A 22,586-nucleotide genomic window follows, 5' to 3' on the forward strand; every position below is an offset into this window, starting at 1 on the left:
AATTTTGAAAATGGGAAAACCAATTGGGATTTTGGGTTTAAAAAGAACCTTTAATGATTGGGAAGTGGATACTCTGGGTAGATTAATCTTTCCTGTGGAAAATGGCTTGTGTGAGTTCAATTTTGGTTTCGATTACTATATCATACGTCTCAGCCTCTCTAAACAAGATATTCGTATCAAAGATGACGGGTTGAAATCCAAGTACCTTTATGAAAATCAATATATATGCTAACGATAAATCACGACCAATGTGCTGGTACACAACATTCAACAGAGATGTATACCAAGCATCTCTACATCTTGCATGTCATTTAGACACGTGACCCGATATGTTGTATAGTTCATTTTCTTATGGAGACACTGGTCGATGTCATAACCAACCAGAGTCGATCATTTGTGTTACTTCATCTTGTCTATTGCATTCTCCAATGAAGGACGGGTGTCTTGATGTCTGGTTTGATCACACATGGTAGACTAGAGCGAATTCCACCTTTTAAAAAGAAAATGACTTTAAAGACATGTGTGCAGGGCTTTTGAGCCTTGGGCATTAATGAGGAAGAACACAAAAGCCCCCATGACTATGGCCCCCCAAGAAAATAATTTAATGAACAACAACCTGAGGAGGACCGAACACCGAGTCTGGACTTCGAGTAGACTTCATAATTTGATCAGATACCTCAGAAAGGGCAATGCCTCTGGGAAGGTTTTTAAGGGAGTCAAAAAGGTCAACCAACACTACAAGGATCTGCAAATCAATCAACACTTGTTGATTGAGCAGCAGAGACAGATAATCACCTATATTGAGGAACATAAGGCATGTGCAGTGCTAGAGCCTCGAATTCAAATTCAAATTAGGATTTATTTTCTTATATTAGTCGTTGCTTTTCTAGTTAGGATGATTTACTATTCGTAGGCAGGATTTATATTCCTGCAAAACCTATTGATCATATGAATGGCAATTAATACCAAAATCATTTCAGGTGTGATCAAACATTTTCTCTCTTTCTTTATTGCTTCATTTGAGGAAAATATTTCATTTAAGTTTGGGGGTATAGAATTAGTTAATAATTGCATATTTTTGTTTAAAGTTTCTAAAAAAAATCATATCGAAAACAATATTTTATTTAGATTTGGGGGTATTAGGGTTAGCTCACAATTGCATTGGATATTTTTAATCACAAATCATTGTTAATTTATTTTCAAGTTTTCAAAAAAGATAAAAAATAAAAATAAAAATATTAAACACTTCTAAAATATTTTCTTCAAAATCCTTATATGTATTGTTTACATATGAATTTCAAATCTCAGGTTCATGTCCTAATTTTTTATCATAAGTTTTTTTTAGTTATTCCTCATTAAGAAAATCATAAAAAGATTACTTTGAAAATTTCACGGCACTTCTGAATGAGTTACTGGAAAAATAAAATTTTATAGAACAAGAGTTGACCCTCTTCTCTATCTAGAGTGTTAGGAAAAATTTAATGTAGTGAACTATGACTTCCTTGTCCTCTAGTTAACTAGTTAGAAGAAAAACAGAATTGAGATTAATATGACTTGGACAATAACCATATGATTAAACTGGGTACCCTTAAAAAGGCTACCTATTTTTTGAAAAAGAACACTAGAAAAATGGTAATGTGAGAAAAAACTTGAAAAATAAAAAGCAAAAAAAAATGTGAAAAAGACCAAATCAAAGTAAAAATACTTGAACTGAAAAAGTATAAAAATAAAAATAGTCTAATGATACAAAATAAAATAGTTTCAATAGTTTGAAAGTTGTCAATGGTAAAAATGTGAGTAAGCTGGAATATCACAGAAAAAACCTCTTAGAGGTATTAAAATGAACATCCACAGCTCTTCACAATCCTAGATAGGATGCTTAATTTTGAGTTAGAACTTTGGTAGAGCTGACCATTATTAGTAGTTAAGAGGTGAAATCTTGTTCTTAAAAAAGATGTTACTTTTAAAATCTTAAAAATTACACAGGCCCTCAAGTTTTTTTTTGGGGGAATTTTCTAAACTAAGAAACAGAAACTTAGAACTTTGCTCAAACGTAAAATATCGTTGACTAATTTGTGAAATGTCGTTATGTTCGTCTTACATACTTTGATTTTGATTTTGATATTTGCCTAAAGTGTTGGAATTTTGTTAGTATATTTATTGCAAACCCTCATGAGTCAAACTTATCCATTAAGGGTAACCTGAGGTTTAAGGGCTTGTTGCAATCGTTAAATGCAATCATGTAATTTACAAAAGTGGTTTGTAATTTAATTTTTACTTAATTTTTTCTCAAGACTAAAAAAATCATATATTGGATCAAACCATTATCCCCAACAACGACGCCAGCTTGTTTAATATGTAGTTATTAATCAATAAGAATAATAGTATACCAAAAATTAAATAAACTTGACAAGTAAGGGGTCGATCCAAAGATACAAAGTTATCCAATTATCTTTTCAACTCAAATCAAATAAGGATTTTGGGTAATTAATTAAAAACTAATTTAGAAATATTTATCAATCAAAATAATAAAAAGGAAAGATTAAAACTATAAGAGAAAAGTTAGATCAATCAAATCCACCTTGGTAAGTATAGTAAATAAAATAAGGTTTGAATCTTTTTTATCTCAATCTACTCAAACAAAATTAATGCTTGCAGATCGGAAAGTAAATCTAGTTTAGCACAAATAATAATTAAAAATTATGACTCTCTTTTTAAATAAACAAATATCAAAATCGAAATCAAACTACTAGAACTAAGCATGATTTAACTTGATCTTATTTAAGGTTAAACAATCAGAACTCTTGATAATTAAAATTGATTTTGAACAATTATAAACGAAAAATGGATCACCTAAGAATTTTAAATAAGATAAATTCAAAACAAGTTTATTCACTATATGTTGTTTTGGCTTCATTGACCTATCTAACAAAGGTTTAGCCTAGAAATATTGTAAGAACAATAAAATAAAAAGAGAAATATGAGAAAAAAATTATCTTTATTGATCTTGGAACCGAATCTGGCAGAGTCTCCTTACAAAAATCAAAATTAAGAAAGAAAGAACAAAAAATATGAAAAACTTAATTTTCTAAACCTCATTTTAGAGGTATCTAGATTCTTCTTAAAGCTCTGGTTTGGTCATGACATTGACTAGTGTCTCCATAAGCAAACGAACCAGACAAAATATCGGGCCATGTGTCTGAATGGTGCATAAGGTGTAAAGATGCTTGGTATACATCTCTGTCAAATGTTGTATACGGAGCACATTGGTCATGATTCAGCACCAATATAGATATTGATTTTTCGTAAAAACACTTGGATTTCAACCCGTCATCTTTGATGGGAATATCTTGCTTGGAGAGGCTGAAGCATATGATATAGTAATCGAAACCAAAATCGGGTTTACACATTTCATTTTTCACAAGTTTGATTCCTAAAACTGCGTAAATATCTAAAGCATTGATAGTGATCAAGATGCCAAGATAATTGATGGTGACCAAAGGAGTAGAGGAATGGATAGAGACATAAGAACCATAAAATCATTAGATTAATTCATCGACAAATATTCATCCCCTTCATAAAGTAGACGACTCCAACCACGTGCAAGAATTTTCTCTCGAAACCACGTGCCTTGGGGTGTGTCGAATAAATCGTAATATGCCTTTTCGAAAAAAATTGATCGAATTTTTGGACCTATGGCTTGAAGCAGTGGAAGGATGGGAAGCTTTTTATAAAAAATGGATACTGTGGGCCCTAGGTGTATCGTGACACCTTGAATGGAGAGGATGGCATGATAGGGTGGTGGTTGATGGTGGTGCGGAGGCTAGAGGTTGGTCATTTTGTACGAACGAAGAGAATGAGCCGATCGGATTGACGTTGTAATGGTTGGATGTCATTCGGCCAAGTTGTTGAGAAATAAGTAGAATGAAATGGAGGCTTTGGAGAAGATAAAGTGATGAGAAAGAGATTAGGTTTAGGATTTTAAAAGAATATTCAATTTTTTAGGAAAATAAGTTTTTCGATCTTGAAAACCTTGGATAATAAATTTTCCAAGAAAATTTCAAGATGGAAAATAAATTTTATAGGAAAATTTGCTTATGAAATTTTCAAAATTTTAACCTTTTTTTAACCCTCAATGGTGAGTTCAAATTGAGAAAAGGAAGTGAAAAAATGGTCATACATGGTAGCAAAAACAATTTGTAAGCCTTCTTCACCAAGGGTTGCCTCCTGAAAGCACTAAGTTTAAACTCTTTAGTCAGACAAAGATATGGTGTTAATTTTGGTACATAGGATCACTCAAAATTGATTATCATTCTTAGGACATAGGAAAGTGAAGAAATGATTTCAATCTTTAGCCATTGGCCTGAAATGTACTACCATCTTTTAGATTAAGTATCTCGATGTTTCCATGTGAGTAACTATGATGAACCACGAAGGGTCCTATCCATCGAGATTTTAACTTTTAAGGGAACAGATGAAATTGAGAGTATTAAAACAACACCTTCTGACCTATCTGAAAGGTTTTTCTATGAATGTGCTTATCATGCCAAGCTTTGTTGCGATCTTTGTATATTTTTGCATAACCATAGGCATTATTACTTAATTCCTCTAACTCTAAGAGTTGGAGTTTCCTGTGTTCACCTGCCTTAGCAAGGTCAAAGTTAAGGTGTTTCACCACCCAGTAAGCTTTATATTCTACTTCTACCAGAAGGTGACAAACTTTACCAGTCAATAGGGAGCATGCCAATTAGGATTTTGAAAGTTGTTCTATAGGCCCATAGTGCATCAATCAAACGTAAAGACCAATCTTTCCTTGTGGGATTGATTGTTTTCTCAATAATGATCTTTACTTCTTGATTTGAAATTTTGACTTTTCCATTTGTTTGTGAGTAATATGAGGTGGTTACTTTGTGACTTATTGCGTATTTACGCATCAGACTTTTAAAAACTTGATTACAGAAGTGTTTACCTCGGTTACTGATTATTGAACATGGTATACTGAATCTGGGAAACACTGTATTTTAAGAAATTAAACAATGACTTTATGATCGTTAGTTCAGCATGTTGTAACTTCTACCCATTTCGACACGTAGTCTACTACGACTAGAATGTACTAAAATCCATGTGAAATGGAAAGGGACGCATAAAATGGATGCGTCAACATCGAAGATTTTGATGATCAGGATTGGTTGTTGGGACATCTCAATCCTCCTGCTAATCTTTCCTAATCGTTGGTATCTATTACAAGACTTAGCAAAGACCACATTGTATAACTTTTATAGTTGTTTTTTTACCACAAAATGTCCACCACATGCGAGGTAGTAGCATTACTCAAAAATATTTTTCTGATCTCCATCAGGTATACACCGTCTGATTATTTGGTCTAAGCAATATTTGAATAGATAGGGGTCATCCTAGAAAAATCATTTGGACTGGGCAAAAAATTGCATTTTCTCTTATTTAATCCATGAGATCGGTGTTTGCCTTATTACCAGGTAATTGACAATGTCAACGTACCATGGTGTGTCAGGGTTGGAGATTGACATGATTTGTTCATATGAAATTTTTTTAGAAATTGGGAAGGAGTCTGAACTGGACTCAACTACTAACTTAGACAAATGGTCTACGACCATATTCTCGCATCCTTTCTTGTCTCGAATTTCTAAATCGAATTCCTAGAGTAAGAGAACCCATCGTATTAACCGTACTTTAGCATCCTTCTTGGTGAGAAGGTATTTCAATGCAGTATGGTTTATGAAAATTATGACCTTAGATCCAATTGGTAGGATTGGAATTTGTCAAGTGCAAAAACTACTGCAAGTAGTTCTTTCTCTGTGGTGGAGTAATTGAGTTAGGCATCATTAAGTGTTTTACTTACATATTGAATGACATGGGAGATTTTTTCAACTCTTTTCCTAGAACAACATCTATATTGTAATTTGATGCATTGCACATTACCTCGAAGGGGAGGTTTCAATTAGGTGGCTGGATGATAGGTATAGAGGTTAATTCAGTTTTGAGTTTCTCAAAATGTTCTAGATAGGATGTTGAAAATTCAAATGAGACATCTTTAGCAAGTAATTCATACAAGGTTTTGGAAAATTTCCCAAAGTCTTTGATGAAGCATCAATAAAATTCTGCATAGCCTTGGAATGATCGGATTTCCTTAATAGTTTTTAGTGGAGGTAGATTAGAGATAAGATCAATTTTTACTTTATCTACATCTATTCCTTTATGGGAAAATATGTGTTCTAGAACAATACTAAAGGTTTTTTCTCTCGACATCTAGCTAACACTCTTTTCAGATGATTCAATCAATTTTCGAAGCTATATCCAAACATAGAGAAATCGTCCATGAAGACTTCCAAGAATGTTCTACCATATCGAAGAAGATACTCAGCATGCACCATTGAAAGATGCTAGGTACATTGCATAGCCCAAAGGCATGCGACGATATGCAAATGTCTCAAAGGGGCATGTGAATGTTGTTTTTTCCTGGTCTTCTAGAGCAATTAGGATTTGATTATAACCCAAATACTAGTCAAGGAAATAGTAATAGGCATGTTCAGCTAAATGTTCGAGTATTTGGTTGATATTTGGGAGAGGGAAGTGATCTTTCCTTGTCATGGTATTCAACTTCATATAGTTTATAAAAACACACCACCCAGTTTGTATGCAAGTAGGTATCAGTTCATTGTCTTAATTGGTCACGACTGCGACACCAGACTTCTTTGAGACAACTTGAACTGGATTAACCCATATTTTGTCTAAGAGAGAGTTGGGGAAATCCATGGATAATCTGTTTTCAAATTTTTTTGAAAATCCTCTTGCAACAACATTGCTAAGATCCTCCATGTAACTTAGATAATGAATTGTATGTGTTAACATGGGTTGTCTTAAATTGGATTATTAGGATGTAAAAGTTGGTTTTTTATTGTAATTATTTAGTTTCTCGGCGTTTCCTTAACATGGGATTAGAAAATTTTATTATAAAATGCTATGATGTTAATGCAATTTTTCAAACACTGAACGAAGTAGAATTTGTGTCGCCGACCAACCCCAATATTTGGGATAAGGCATATATTCTACTAATGATGGTGATCTTTTTATATGTATAGAGGTATAAATTACATTTGTCCATGAGATTTCTTCTTTTATCAAATTTACCAATTCCCTCATGAGATTAATACCTTTTTTAGTGTCAATTTTCATATATTTATCCACAAGTGATTGTAGATGGTATTCATATTGTATTTGGTTAATGTGCTTATGGCTTTTACCCATTGTTAAATTCAATATTAACGTCATTTTTTTGTCGTTCCTTCCCTTTGATATGCTAGTGAAAGAAAAATGATAGGTGATATTCAAAGATGATGAGGATTCTACCTCCATTCCAGGTAAGATTTTGATTCAAATACAAATTTTATTTTTCTCCTATTCTTTGGGAAAATGCCTGAATGTGATTTGATTGTAAAGTTGGAGTACATTGGGAGTGAGATTAGAACTTGGAGTGATTTTGTTCTTTATAGTTTTTTGACCCTTCAAAGTAAAGCATGGCCATTCTCTTAATTTTGAGTACTTTGACAGTTGAAGCAACCCCACTAAGAAATAACTTTTTTTCTTATCTCAGTTCTTGATACCTAATATAAATGCTTGGTAATTGGAGTTGAGTGGATATGCTGGTTGAATGGGCAGCGAAATAAGGCTCCAACTCATGAGGTAAGGTGCATACTATTTCTCTTTATAATTTTCACTTAAAATGCCTATCTTCCTTGGTGTTGTCTCCGAGCTTTTAATTATTACCAAGGGCTCCCCACACCATAGCCACTTTTTTTGGTCTTATATGGGTTAAAAGTTTTGGAATGTGCTGATTTTTGGTAAGGATGTTGTCTATGGTGAGGAGATCATCCTCACCAAAAATCAGCCCATTCCAAAACTTCTAACCCCATCAAAAGTTGAATGCTAGAAGTCAGTCGAAATCCTCTGTCAATGAAATAGTTGGCAATAAATTATTATTTTTTAATTAAAATCCATATTTCAGTTTAATCTACAAACATGAACTTTGCAGGTTTTTGGCCATTTGGCTCAACAAAAAGATATATCTGAGCAAGCCATAGTTCCATAACATATATTATAATTTTATTTTTAACATATTAAAACTAGGGTCATGATATTTTACTACAACATAAAAACACGAACAAACACCATATGTGATCCCTCACTTATGGTGTGATTTTATAACAAAATCACTTATGGATATGCTAAAAAACATCCTACAAAACTACTGAATCAGAAATTAACAAATACTGGTCCATTTGGTTGAGACTGTTTGGCTTCTATTCCAAAACATCTCTAATAAAATATGAACCACCTATTGATAAAAACACTTTACTAATCCTCGTGCCTCAATTGTATCGTTTCTAAGTGAAACTTCAAATTTCAACAACCAATTATCAGTAAAAACAGCAGCCCAAATGCATGTATATGTTATGGTGTTGAAATGACAGAACTCAACCTTAACAACCTCGAGGTAGAGAAAGACTCCCAAGATCAAGATGATTCATGGAGTTTAAGATTCCAATTGGAATTGTGGAACAACCTTTCATGGAAAGACTTATTCTAGTTTACCACAACTTGGGTAATGGGTCTTTAGTCTGCTACTCATTACCTAGATACACGTATATGGCACCGGTGGTGGGTCTCGTTGCCCATTATGCTGCAAATTTAAGTGCTACGAATCTACCTGAATTGGATTTAAGGGCATCGGATAAACCTATCTTGATTAGGTTTCCTGATGTGACTGTGATATCCATGGAAAATGTTTCTTTCATATATAAATATATTACTTTTTATAAGCCTAAAATCATTTTTTTATATTCTATCGCTTAGTATAATAAATATATATATTGATGTGATATAGTCCTTTTTTTTATTTAGAAGTTAAAAAGGTGCTTATCTTGAACATATTCATTTGAATAAATGATATGATTTCCTTACATAGATGTATATTTTTTAATCAGGACCTTCTCTTATAATATAAATGATTTCTTGTCACGTACGTCATAATTCCACATGTTTGAAATATAAAGGAGGTTCCGTTGAATTTTGTTTTCTAAGGAGATCTATTTTATACATATACATATACATATATATTTATGATCTATTCATTTAATTTATTGTAATGTAATCATTTGTCAATTGTTTTATTTGCAAGTCAAAGACATGATGTAGAACTTCTCAAAATCTCTATGATTAAGATTTTTTCTTTTATTGTTATTATGAGTTAAACAATTTATGTTGGAATATTGTATTTAAATGATTTCAAGACTTATAAGTGATGAAGACTTCATATTCTCATTTAAAATATAAGCAAGTTCATGAAAAGTAAGTATATATATAAAGAATTTAATATCATTAAATTTGTCATACCAAAACTTTTAAGGAATTTTAATGACGATTTTTTGGTTGTGACTAATAGTCCATTTTTAGTCGGAAAGTAATTCAATACTAAATCTATTCCTAAACTGTTTTTATTGGCAATTGATGATTGTGACTAATGGTTTGGTGAACTTTCCACTTTTAGCAACAACTTAAAGTTGTCACTAAAAGTTCATTTTTATTAATTAGTTTGACAAGTTTTAGTGACAATTTCATATATTTAGTGACAATAACTTTTTAAATTAGTTACAATATCTTTTATGATTAATATTATACTTTTAGTGATGATTTCTTTATTATAGCTAAAGGTATAAACTTAAGTGGCAATTTTTAAAAATTGCCACTAAAACATTTAGCCACGGCATTTTTAGTCACCGTATAGTCATAATAAAAATGTTGCTACTAAAACTTTTAGTGGCAACTTTTGAACATTTAATGATGAAAGATGTTGCCAAATATCAAATTTCTTAATGTGGAAGAATTTTTAACTTCAAGACATGATCAAACATAAGGTTTGAGGACTACGTCATTTGGGCCAAATATATTCCAAATTCATTACGACAGTTTTTTGTATGCAGTAGATTTGGATAAAATGACATATAACTACTATGAATTCAAGGTAATGGGAATACCATATAAACAACCCTTGTTTCAATTCTAAACAGAGGGTATGATCTTTACTCTTATTGCGAGAGGTATTTTTTTGTCTATACTTACAGTGCTACACATGCCGAACACTTTTCGCCTATTGTAGATATTCTTTTATGGCCATGCATTGACATTGGATCGGAAATAATTCCACAAGTAGGTAGAAGTCTAGTAGGTCAACCATATAAAAGATGAATTGAGTCACAATCAGTTATACAAGTGGCTTTACGTTGCTCGAAATGTAAGGAATTTGATCACAAGCAGCGATGTTGCAAAAATCCACCTTATGTCAATGAGCCTCTTCCCACCCATATGTAAGGTAATACAAAGGCCACACTTGTTATTTCTTTTCATAATAAAAACTTAATGCATATAATGGACTTCTATTTTCTTTGATAATGTTGATGGCGGCTACACCATATGTATGGTTATGATCTAATCATCTTTAGGATTTGTAGACCTATATTATATTATAAGCCTTAATATGCTTGAACTTATATAAGCATGTTAGTTAATTTGTGTCATTCATTTTGAACTATCAAGGAATCTCAAGTCTGTGCTATTATTGATGCAAACTAGAATCAGTGACTCTTTGGATTGCTAATTGCAATATAACTTGTTTAATGGGTATACAAATCTTGACATTGCAAAGAATTGCTTGCTTGCTTTCCTTCCCTCTGCCTGAAATTTGTGCTTAATAGTGTGTGGTTGCATTTAGATGAGCTAGAAAACCTGCTTCAGAGTTACATCTTTTCCTGCCTTATAATTGTAAGGCATTGAAAAATTTAAAGGAAAATGTAGGCATTGAGTGTGTATTATTTACATTAATTTTGAATAAAAAAAAAAGATTTTTGTATGAAACACTTTTTTTCACTCGTCTACGCTCTATACTTGCTCGGCAGAACCAATTTGGCACCCAAATGTGAACCATGGTCCAGGTTTTACATGGTCCTTTGGTTCATGTAACCTTTTGCCATATATATACATAGATTTGTTTGATACATAATCTTTCTTTTTGTGCTTTTATTGTAAAAATGATTTTGATATGGATTGTGAAAATTTGCAGAAGCTGTTGATTTCCGAAGATTTGGCATTGGAGTAAGAAAAGCTGGTGAATGGTGACCTCATCTTTAGAATTGGAAAGAATATTTAATGGTTTGGTTCCCTTAGAAATGTATCAAGAACAAGAACAGTCTTTAAGGATTTTTTCAGTCAACTTTGTATTCTAATATATTTATCAGATTTGAGTTGCATGTAGAGAGAGTTGTGGGCATAAAGTCTTTAAGCATATGGTCCTTAGATTATATTTAGCCTCTTGGGTGCATCATAAATCACCCATAGTTCCTTTTTTGAAGGGGTGTTGGTTTTTGCAGTATTCCTTTACATACTCAGGAAGTACCTTAGTCATCTAAAGGATTAACCTTGTTTCATAATTTGGAATTTTTAGATTAGCTATTGCTGCCTTATTTTAAAAGGGTTACATGGTTGTCATATTTGACATGCATAGAGGCCATTGATACGAAAACCGAGCACTCCCATTTTTTCAATGGATGGGAGATGTAAAATTCAGTCAAAATGATAATGCAACTATGAAAATGATTATCTAGAAATCCTACTCAAGCATTAAAGTAAAGAAGGACAACGAGGGAGGCCAAGATAGCTGCTCCTAGCGAAAACAACACCATATGGTCATCACCATTATTTTTCTTCTTGAATATGCCAAAAAAATGCTTACTCACTGCTACTCTGTATTTGAACCTAGTGACTTGGGTATCAGATCACCTTCTTGTTCCAGAAAATATAAGTAGTGACAAAGGAAAGATCTGCAAGTGAAAGCCAAGACCAAGGTTGCAACCCATCCAGATTTCTGTTGAACCAAATTAAATATATTCAGAACATTCCATTAAGTTACATAATAACCCTAAATACTGATAAAAATAAGAAAATGGCTAACACAACTCCAATATTACAAACTATTTATTTATTTATGAGGCCTTTTAAATGTTATAGTTAACTCAATCTTCGCCTCCACCTCCATATCTTCAGAAAACGCTGCTTGCCCTACTTCTCCAAAAAGACGAGAGAACGCATCAATATTGAATAATTTTGATTGATCCGTTGATGATGTATCTCCCTTATGAATTTGATCGGTAAACAAAAAATACCCACAAATTGTATAATTTTTAAGCATTTCTGATATGGTCAACCTTTATTTCGTGTGTCTAACTTGACGAAAAAGGAAACAATCATCCCTTCATAACAACTTGGGCATGCAACTCTCTTTCGACAGTCTGGGAAAAATGATCTGGTTGTTGGCAAGACCAACACACCAAGTTTCTCATTCCATCCAAGGTTAAACCTGATGAAAAATATAAAATAAAAACTAACATGATATCCAAAAAAAAAAAAAAAAATTAAAATACAAGCAACCTTATCCTTGAAACACCTACAAAATAATCCAACAGAAAATAAACTTGAATTTTTTTAAGGAGGAAAATGTGAGAAAATATTGAACGGTTAGGACTTGTCGAATACAAGGTTGCAAATGTGAGAGAGAATTCAAACTTATAATTCTTGGTGGTTGATTTGCTGTAGTTCAGTAAGCTTCTTCGATTTGACGAGTTTCCCTTGTGTTCAATAGGGTTTGCGATTTCAAGAGGAGATGGATTTTTGTATGGTAATGAAGTTAGGCTTTGTCAAGTTTAAGAGTGAAGAGGAGAGGTTTTTTTTTTTAAGTAGCCAAACACCCTTGTAGCTATTTTTAGGCCTTGATCATTGTTCATGGTGGATTTTTCTTCTCTAATGCTTTGATTTCAATGTTTTTCCAAACTTCAATTTTTGTGTTTATAATTTTAAAGTTGATCAACCTTTAAATCTGATTTTAACTTCTCTAGAAACTAAAATTCGATTTCTTTCAATTTTTTGAGATTTCCCCACCGTCCCTGTGGGTTCAACCCTTACTTGCTAAAGCACTTAAGATAAATTTTATTTGTTCTTAATTCTATCATCTATAAACATACACACAGCGAAAGAGTAGACTCATGCATATTGTAATATCTTTTGTAGTGTTCGAAGATGGTAGAAGAAGCTAATTAGCGTGCAATTTAAAGTAATGAGAAGATCTATGTTATGTTTTTTGAAGAAAGGAAACTTTTCTAGTCACTAATATTTGATCACTTGATGTCTGACTGACGACTTAGATGCAAATAAATGTATCTATTTCCCAGTGATTAGTTCTTAAGGGAATTCCTAGAAAATAACTTCCCTTCTCATAAGCAGTGCATTTGCTAAAAAAGTAATCTGTAGTCCTCACATAACAAACTTGGCCTTGATAATTTGAGGTATCTCTGTTTAGTCACACATGTTAAACTCGGAATGCAAATGGGTTGACTCAATCTCCTTGCTCAAGATTCTTAGATTAGGTATTGACCAAAGTCATTGAACTAAGATTTTAAGATCACCATATGGAGTGGTGATCGTAGTGGTTGATTTTAGAGTATTTCAACTCTGATGATAGTGGATTTGCTACAGAGAAATTCAATCAATATCCTTACCTGCAATTTGGGAGCTTTCCTTCCCGTCATTTTGCTAATATCAAAATACATACCCATTTGAGGGCTACGACATTAATGGGGATAGTATTGTTGAGATTTTAGAAGATTTATGATTCTTTCCTTTCTTAATCTGATTGCCCTTATGATTCTTTCTTTTTTAGTTATATATTAGCTGTGAGAATAGTTGTGAGATCGTGCTTAATTGGGTGTGATTGTATAGCTGTAAATGAGAATGATTATAAGAGCTTAATCGTAGGAAAACCTTCTTTAAATATGGGTTGTAATGTGACAGATGAATATGAATGAAAATAACAATTCATCAGTTTTGAAGATGGTATCAGAACCTCTTCTTTGAAATCTTTGAAGAAAGAAAAGAAATTTTTTTTTTCACCAAACCCAAAATCCATAAACCCATAGAAACTACCTTCAAATCTCCAGTTGTAAGCAAAGCTAGAGAGCTTTGAACTTCATCGCTGTAGATCAAGAAATCCCCATCTATGTCATCGTTATTGCCGTCGTAGAAAAGCACAACCGTGAATCTGTTCAGCCCCATCTCTGTTCAGCCGTGACTCTGTTTAGCCCCATCTCTGTTCAGCCGGGACTCTATTGTCCACTCGATCGTCGAAGTCGCCCTGCATCAAAACCTTATCTTCCCTACTGTAATTTTTAGGGAGATTCAACTGCAAATAAAAAAATTTCTTAAACTCATCAGTCATAAGCCCTCAAAGACAGCTTTACATTGGTTGAGAGCATTGAGAGGAGATGAGAATGGATGAAACGTGGCGAGCTTCACCACTTTATAGAATCGGTTGAGATCCATAACAAAACTCTTAACAACCTCAATGGAGGGTGAAACCAGAGGTTGATTCAAAGAAGGGGTACAACGCCATTGGAAAGAGACTGACCGAGAGAGAAGAGAACACCAGAAACGACATTTGTTTTTTATTATCAGCAACGTCTTGTGCTTTTGTGATTTAACTACACGCACTTTAAAAAAAATTGGAGGAATTATCTAGAACAAAATCATCTCTAGTTATTGTTCAGTCAAAAAGTAGTTTTAATGCAGGAATCATCCTCACCGAATCCAACTATGATATTTGGTCACAACTAATGGAGATGCACATTGTTGAACATGAGAAACTTGCCTACATTAGGGGTAAGACAAAACCACCTATAGAGTCATACGATAAATATGAAAAATGGTATGCTGAAAATCAGAAGGTGAAGAGATGGTTGTTAATGTCCATGAGCCCAGAAATTATGAAACGTTACTTACGTTTACCCACCGCACAAGAAATTTGGAGTGCATTATCAAAGGCTTTCTATGATGGAAGTGATGAATTGCACGTTTTCACTTTGAATCAAAAGGCTTTTACTGCCAGACAAAGTGGCAAGTCTCTATCTGAATATTATGGAGAGTTGACTGAGATTTTTCTTGAATTGGAACATCGAGATAAGGTAGTCATGAAAGATCCTGACAACATTGCAGCATACCGAAAATCTATTGAACAACTACGGGTGCACATCTTTCTTGCTGGATTGGATAGTGACTTCGACCAAGTTCGAGGAGAGATTCTACGTAAAGATCCAATTCTCGATTTGGAAGAATGTTATGCGTTGATTCGACGAGAAGCAATACGTCATGCTACTTTGAAAGGAGAATCTAACAATCATGACACCTCAGCAATGATAGCTCAATAGCGATCAACTCCAAATTGGCAGGATCGAACCAAGACCAACCATCCTAAGACAAATCCTAATGTTGATAAGTCAACCTTCAAATGCACTCATTGCAAAAAGACTGGTCATACCAAGAGTCGCTACTTTGAACTTGTGGGATATCCAGAATGGTGGGATCATAATCGCAAGAAGGATTCAAAGAAAACCTCGGCTGCAGTTGTTGTCCAAATAAAAATAGAGGATAATGTTGCTGAGAATGCCTCTGCAATGGTAGTCGCCACAGATAATGGGGGTAAGATTTTAAATATTTCTGCATCTGTTATTAATAACGCATAGATAATTAATTTTGGTGCTACAGATCATATGACTTTTGATTCTAGACAAGTTTCAACCCTTAAACCTTCCTCACAAAAAATTGTTTCCACAGCCAATGGTAACACAACCCCAGTTATTGGGGAAGGATCCTTAACCCTTACTAGTACTTTGAACTTGGATTCTGTTTTAGTTGTTCCATCTTTAGATTACAATCTTTTGTCAGTTTCCCAAATCACTGCAGCCTTATCTTGTATTGTCATCTTTTGGCCTGAATTTTGTGTATTTAAGGACATCCAAACAAGACAGATGATTGGTTGTGGTATTAAGCGTGGGAAGCTGTATGAAATCGCCTCAACCCGTTTTCACTAAATAGTGGATAGGGGTCCGATTTATAAATGGGGGACTTTTGAAAAATGGGAGTCGCCACCTAGTTTAAGTCTAGGAACCATAAATAACTCCAAATGGATACGGATCGCTTCACGGATCAAAGATATGGGTAAGGGGTTAGATTACGGGTTTCGAAAGGTATTAAGCACCGAACCCGCCCGATTAAGATGATCGGTCTCTACGACAATAAAAAATCATCTTATGGTCAACATACAAAGACTACGATCAAGATTGCAATCCAATCTTCATCATCAATTTATGTTGGGTTTTCCAAACAAATCCTATGGCTAAAATTGTCCCAATTACATGATTATTCTTTGAATTCCACAAAAATAGAAGGATTTGAAAAAGCCATAATTAGTCTCATGATCTTGAATCAATTAAGAAATTTCACATGCAAGTATTCCCCAAACTGTCCGAAGTAGAAACTGCCAAATTGGAACTCAAAGAATTTCCAAATTTGAAATCCGAAGTTCCCCCAACTATGATTCAAAAATATATGCAAAATTCCCAAATTAGAATTTTTTTAAAAAATGGAACTTTCCCGGAATAGAAATTTTCCAAAGATAACAATTTTGAGTTAGAAACTTCTAAATCCATAAACTTTCTAAATATGAAATTGAAAAATCATCTAAATTAGAAATTGATAAAATGTGAAATTCCTAAAATAGAAATTTATAAATATATTCCTTCCTTAAATAGAAAATTATGCAATTTCCATATTAGAAAATTCCAAATACCGATTTTCAAAACGAAATTATGAATGGGAATTTCCGAATTAAAAAAAATGTGGATTTGCCAAGGTTCACCAATTTGGAAACTTATGAAATAACAAGAAAAAGTTCACAATACCATGCTTGCCAAATTGTAGATCAACAAATACCAATGCATACAAAATTTTCAAACTCAAATGGTTCTCAAATCGACTCAAACGGGCAAGCATCTAGGACCATCAATTTTTTCAAAGCAACTATCATGCAATGACATATTTCAATTTTTCAGCAACATTTATCATTCAACGACATGCATACTCGTCATGCTAAAAAATATATCATCACAAACTCATTGTAGAAGTATAGAACCATCATGCTTAAATACAAGGATCATGTCATCACAAGTACATAAAAAATGCATAAAAAAAAATAAAAATTAAATAAAGACAAATGCAAAACAACTTCTTTCCTAATCCTACCAATATGAAAAAAAACACAAAAAATATGTATAAACAAAGTATCCTCCTAACCCCTATTGAGATGCAAAAACAAATAAAGACCTAGAAAAATACCCAAGAAATTATTCTAATCCTATTGATAGGCTAAAAAGAATAAAAAATAAACAAAACACAAAAAATAATTCCTAAGAAAATTAGCCTAACCGTATCGATAAAAAAAACATAAAAATTACATGAAATAAGAAATACCCTCCTAATCCTACCACAATAAAAACATAAAAAATACATATAAATATATATATATATATATATATATATATGAAATTATCTCCAAATCCCATTAATATACCAAAAATAATTACCAAAAGGTAAAACAGTGTATTTCCCCTAAGCACGACAAAATCATTTCGTAACACCATGAACATAAAAAATCTCCGTTATAATAACTCCCACAATGACCGTAACATCGAAAATTAATGTGGCATGCCAATGTAGGGGTACTTTTAACCATATGAAAACAGAGAGGAGAAAAATAGTGTAGTGAAGAACGGAGAGAAAAAGGAGATCAAAATATAAAATAAATAAAAACAAATAGATAATCTAATAATGAACCTACCTCTAAAGAAGAACAGTGGGTGCCGATTCCTTCAGGTATGACTTGAATCCTTGTGAATATTCCCAGCGTTTTGCGAAGGCTGATTGGTTGTGTACGGAAGGAGATGATGGCTGAGAGGATCGTGTTACCGATTTGTTAGAATGATAAGGATAGAGAGAAGGCTGCAATGGGGGCGTTGGAAACGTGCTAACACATGAGGCGAAGATTGATCGAGGGGTGCCAGACCAAATGGCTGTTGTAGCCACGTTTTGTAGAGAGGACTGTTGAAAGTGAGGAAGGCAGCAGAAGGGCGTTCTGGTTTAGCCAAAACGTGGGTGTATTGGGATGTTGTGAAGGAGAAGAAGAAGGTTGTTGCAGGGTGTTGGATGGATGTTAGCTCTTGCAGGGGCGTGAGAGAAAAGGTCTGAGAGTGAGAGGAAAGGAGATTGTAGGGAGTGAGAGGATGTTGAAGAAAAGAGAGGGCAGAGAGTTAGGGTGTTAATGGAATGGGCTGTGTTACAGGTAAGTGGAGGGGATGAAGTGCAGTAGAAGGGATGGAGTACAGCAAAGGAGAAGATGAAGAGGGCAGCAATGTGTAGAGACGTAGTCTTACTGTTGGGGAGGTTATTGAAGAAAAGGTTGGGCAGCAAGTTTGGGCGTTGCAAGGCAGGTCGAAAAGGGTGTAGCAAGTTAATGGAGAAGAAGATGGCAAGGGGTATTGCAGCAGGAAGAGAAAGATAAAAGGGTTGGAGCGTGGGTACTGCAACCAGTAGAGAGGATGAGACGTGAAGAGAGAAGGAAGAAGAGTTGGGAGAGAGAGTTCAAGGAGAGTAGCCCCAAAGACGTTTTTTTTAGAGAGTAGGAAGAAGAAGGAGACGTCCTCTTTTTATAAAAAAAAACCTTTCTAATTTTTCTCTTTATTTTTTTTATTTTTACACGTCTTTCCCTCTTTCTTTTTTATATTTCTTTTTTGAGAATGATAGTGGGGATTCCCCGCTATTCATAGTTCATTAATTCTTCGATGCTTACGTCTTGATTGGTTGATTTTGGTTGTTTTGATTTGAATCTTATGGATCGATTTTTGGTTTGAAAACTTTTTATTGATTTATTTTAATATTAATTTAATTTATTGATTCAATTTTAATCCGATTTGTTGGTTGTGTTTTGATTTTGAATTGATTGGTTGTTCGATTTTAATTTTAAATGTTTAGTTGTTTAATTTTAATTGTTGCTTGATTTTAATTTTAAATATTTAGTTGTTTAATTAATTGTTGCTTGATTTTAATTTTAATTGTTTAATTGATTAATTTTTAATTTAAGTTTTATTTGTTTAATGGTTTAATTTTAACTGTTTAATTGTTGTATTGTTTGATTTTTAATTTCAATAGTTTGAATTTGAATTGTTTAATTTTTTATTTTAGTTTTATTTTGAATTTGAATTTTTTGAGTTTTATTTTTAGTTAGATTGGATTTTTAACCGGATTTTGATTTTTATTAAATTTTCTTAAGAATTGGGATCTCTAAGTTGAATTTGGATATTGAGGGGCATTTCAGTCATTTTTATGATTTTTTTTAAATTTCTCTGTTTTTATTGGTTTGTGTCTCGTTAGACTCGAAATCTTGTTCTGAGTGCAATGAAAGTACTTTCGAGGTCTTTCGGATTTTCAAAATTTATAAAGGGTATTTTCGTCATTTTGTCAATTTTTACAGATTTTTACGAATTTTAACGTGAAGTTTCTTTCAGTTCCGACGTGATTATTTTACATTTCAAAGTCGTATTTTTCTAGCATGACGAGGTCTCTAGGTTATCGAACTGTGTAGCGAACCTAAGTGTACGTGCTTGCTAAATCGAGTATAAGGTGTAATGATCCTAAGCGTGCATAAATTTCTATGTCAAGTCGTAACGAGTAGAGGAGATGAAAAGATTGGAAATGGGAGGAAATAGGGATAGTACTCACAAGCCTTCGAGTCATTTACAATCATCATTAGGAATTCACAGTAATCGGAAGACGAATTGTCAAATTAGGCAGATGCAAAAATGGGGTGTCTACACTGTATTACATGGACTTGCAGTCGAAGGAGTCTAACAAACTGCGACAAGCCTTGATAGAAAATGGGTCTGAAAGGGAGAAGAAGAAGTCTGAAATTTGATTGTGGCATAGACGCTTAGGGCATGCTTCATTTGGTTATTTAAAAAATTGTTTCCTAGTTTGTTTGCAAAATGTGATGTTTCTATTTTTCGATGTAATGTTTGTGAACTAGCAAAAAGCCATCGTGCGTCGTTTCTGTTGATTTTAAATAAAAGTCCACTTCCTTTTATGGTTATACATTCTGATGTTTGGGGTCCATCTAAAGTCCCAACTTTGGGAAGATCACGTTGGTTTGTTACCTTTATTGATGATTGTACCAGAATGACCTGGATATGCTTGATGAAGTCCAATGGTGAAGTGAACTCATTATATCAAAAATTTTATAAAATGATCGAAACTCAGTACAATGCAAAGGTTTAGATCCTTCGTAGCGACAATGGTGGAGAATATCAAAGCTCTGATCTTCAGCAATATTTGGAAGCACATGGAACCATTCATCAGACTACTTGTTCCAACACACCCTAGCAAAATGGAGTCGCTAAACGAAAAAATCAACACTTATTGGAAATTGTTCGAACTTCATTGATAGAAGCACATATGCCAATATCTTATTGGGGGGAAGTACTTACCTCTACCGCATACTTAATCAATCGAGTACCTTCCAGCTCAATGGACTTTCGGACACCTCTCCAAGCCTTGACTAACGTTATAGTAGCACCAAATGTCCCAAATCTGCCTCCTCATGTTTTTGGTTGTGTGGCATTTGTACACCTCCACAAGCACCAATGCAACAAGTTAATGCCTCGTGCATTGCAATGTGTGTTTGTTGGATATGCCTTATACCAAAAAGGATATCGATGTTATCATCCGCCAACTCAACGAATGTTTATTACAATGGATGTGGTGTTTCATGAAGACACGATGTAAGTCTAAACTTCAGGGGGAGTACCATTAGGAAATTCAGACTCTCGATTATGATTATCATATCTCTGAGGTAGGTGAATCCGAACAAACTGAACCAATGAATCAGGAAGTGGGTGAATTGGAATCGAGTGGTGTAATTGTGGAACCAAGTAGAGACGAGCACTCAGAAGTTGAAGAAATGATAGAAGAAGAAAGAGACATTATAACTCAACCTCCACCACCATCTGAACAATTTGGGTTCGAGGACGCTTTAACTAAGTTACCAAACCAATCGTCGTTTGTTGAGGATGTTCTTAATTTAGAGTCTGAGCTATCTCACACTAGAGGTATTCCTAAACCCACATATGAACCTGAACTGTCTAGTAAAGTCAGATATCCCATGAGTAACTATGTGTCTAACCATCATTTTTCTGAATCAAATAAGTCATTTGTAAATCAATTATCTACTATAGCTATTCCTAATAGTGTGTAGGAGGCCTTAGCTGATCCAAAGTGGAAAGGAGCCATGAATGAGGAGATGAAATCATTGATGAAAAATGAGACGTGAGAACTAGTAGAGTGTCTACCAGGAAAGAAGCCAGTCGGGTGTCGTTGGATCTATACTGTGAATTATAAGTCAGATGGTAGTATCTAACGCTTTAAAGCAAGACTGGTAGCAAAAGGGTACACTCAAACTTATGGGATCGACTACACAGAGACATTTGCACCTGTAGCTAAGATCAACACAATTCGAGTGTTGCTATCTTTAGCTGCAATCTTGAATTGGCCATTACAACAGTTTGATGTGAAGAACGCTTTTCTGCATGGCGACCTGTCTGAAGAAGTATACATGGATCTTCCACCAGGATGCATGGCATCAGAAAAGTAGTGTCAAAAGGTGTGCAGATTGAAGAAGTCATTATATGGGTTGAAGTAATCCCCGAGAGCATGGTTTGGAAGATTTACAAAATCAATGAGAGCTTTTGGCTCTCAGTAAAGCAATTCAGATCACACTTTGTTCCTGAAGAAGCAACATGGTAAAATTACAGCACTCATCGTATATGTGGACGACATGGTAGTTACAGGAAATGATCCTGAAGAAAGAAAGGCTCTACAAAATTATCTGTCTAGAGAATTCGAAATGAAAGATCTAGGTCCTCTGAAATACTTTCTTGGGATTGAAGTTTCTCGATCCAGTACAGGAATTTTTCTATCTCAAAGAAAGTATGCCTTGGATCTTTTACAGGAAACTGGAATGTCAGGATATCAACCTATTGATACACCAATAGAAGAAGGTCTGCAATTGTGTATTGAACCCAATCAAATACTTGCTGACATAGGAAGATACCAGAGACTTGTGGGGAGATTGATGTACTTAGCACATACAAGGCCAGATCTTGCTTATGCTTAAGTGTGGTGAGTCAATACATGCATAATCTTGGAGAACAACACATGAATGCGGTCATGCGCATTCTGAGGTATCTGAAGAGTGCTCCTGGAAAGGGAATTTTGTTCAAAAAAAATTCTGATCACCAGAGTATAGAAGTATATACGGATGCTGATTGGGCTGGTGCCGTGGATGATAGGGGATCTACCTCCAGTTACTTTACCTTTGTAGGTGGTAATCTTGTGACATGGAGAAGTAAGAAAAAGAATGTTGTTGCTCGCTCAAGTGCAGAAGTTGAATTTAGAAGTATGGCACTAGGAATTTGTGAAGCATTATGGCTAAGACTCCTCTTACAGGATTTGGATCACCTATCTAGGCAACTAATCCAATTGTTCTGTGATAATAAAGCAGCATGTGA

General features: G+C 34.0%; 1 long non-coding RNA gene and 1 pseudogene across 2 annotated transcripts in view; one reads left to right on the plus strand and one right to left on the minus strand.

The window, feature by feature from the left end:
* The window catches only part of LOC147394399 (uncharacterized), an 85,423-nt pseudogene that overhangs the window by 19,624 nt on the left and 43,213 nt on the right, over positions 1–22,586 (minus strand). The window lies entirely within an intron of this gene.
* On the plus strand, positions 2,702–11,589 carry LOC147394400 (uncharacterized). The gene is made up of 4 exons (XR_015181279.1): positions 2,702–7,397; positions 7,631–7,719; positions 10,193–10,405; positions 11,153–11,589. It is a non-coding gene; the product is annotated as an uncharacterized LOC147394400 (long non-coding RNA).

The sequence above is a fragment of the Akebia trifoliata genome, chromosome 9 (assembly GCF_017979445.1).
Source record: "Akebia trifoliata isolate Shusen 1 chromosome 9, ASM1797944v1, whole genome shotgun sequence".
Taxonomy (NCBI): domain Eukaryota; kingdom Viridiplantae; phylum Streptophyta; class Magnoliopsida; order Ranunculales; family Lardizabalaceae; genus Akebia; species Akebia trifoliata.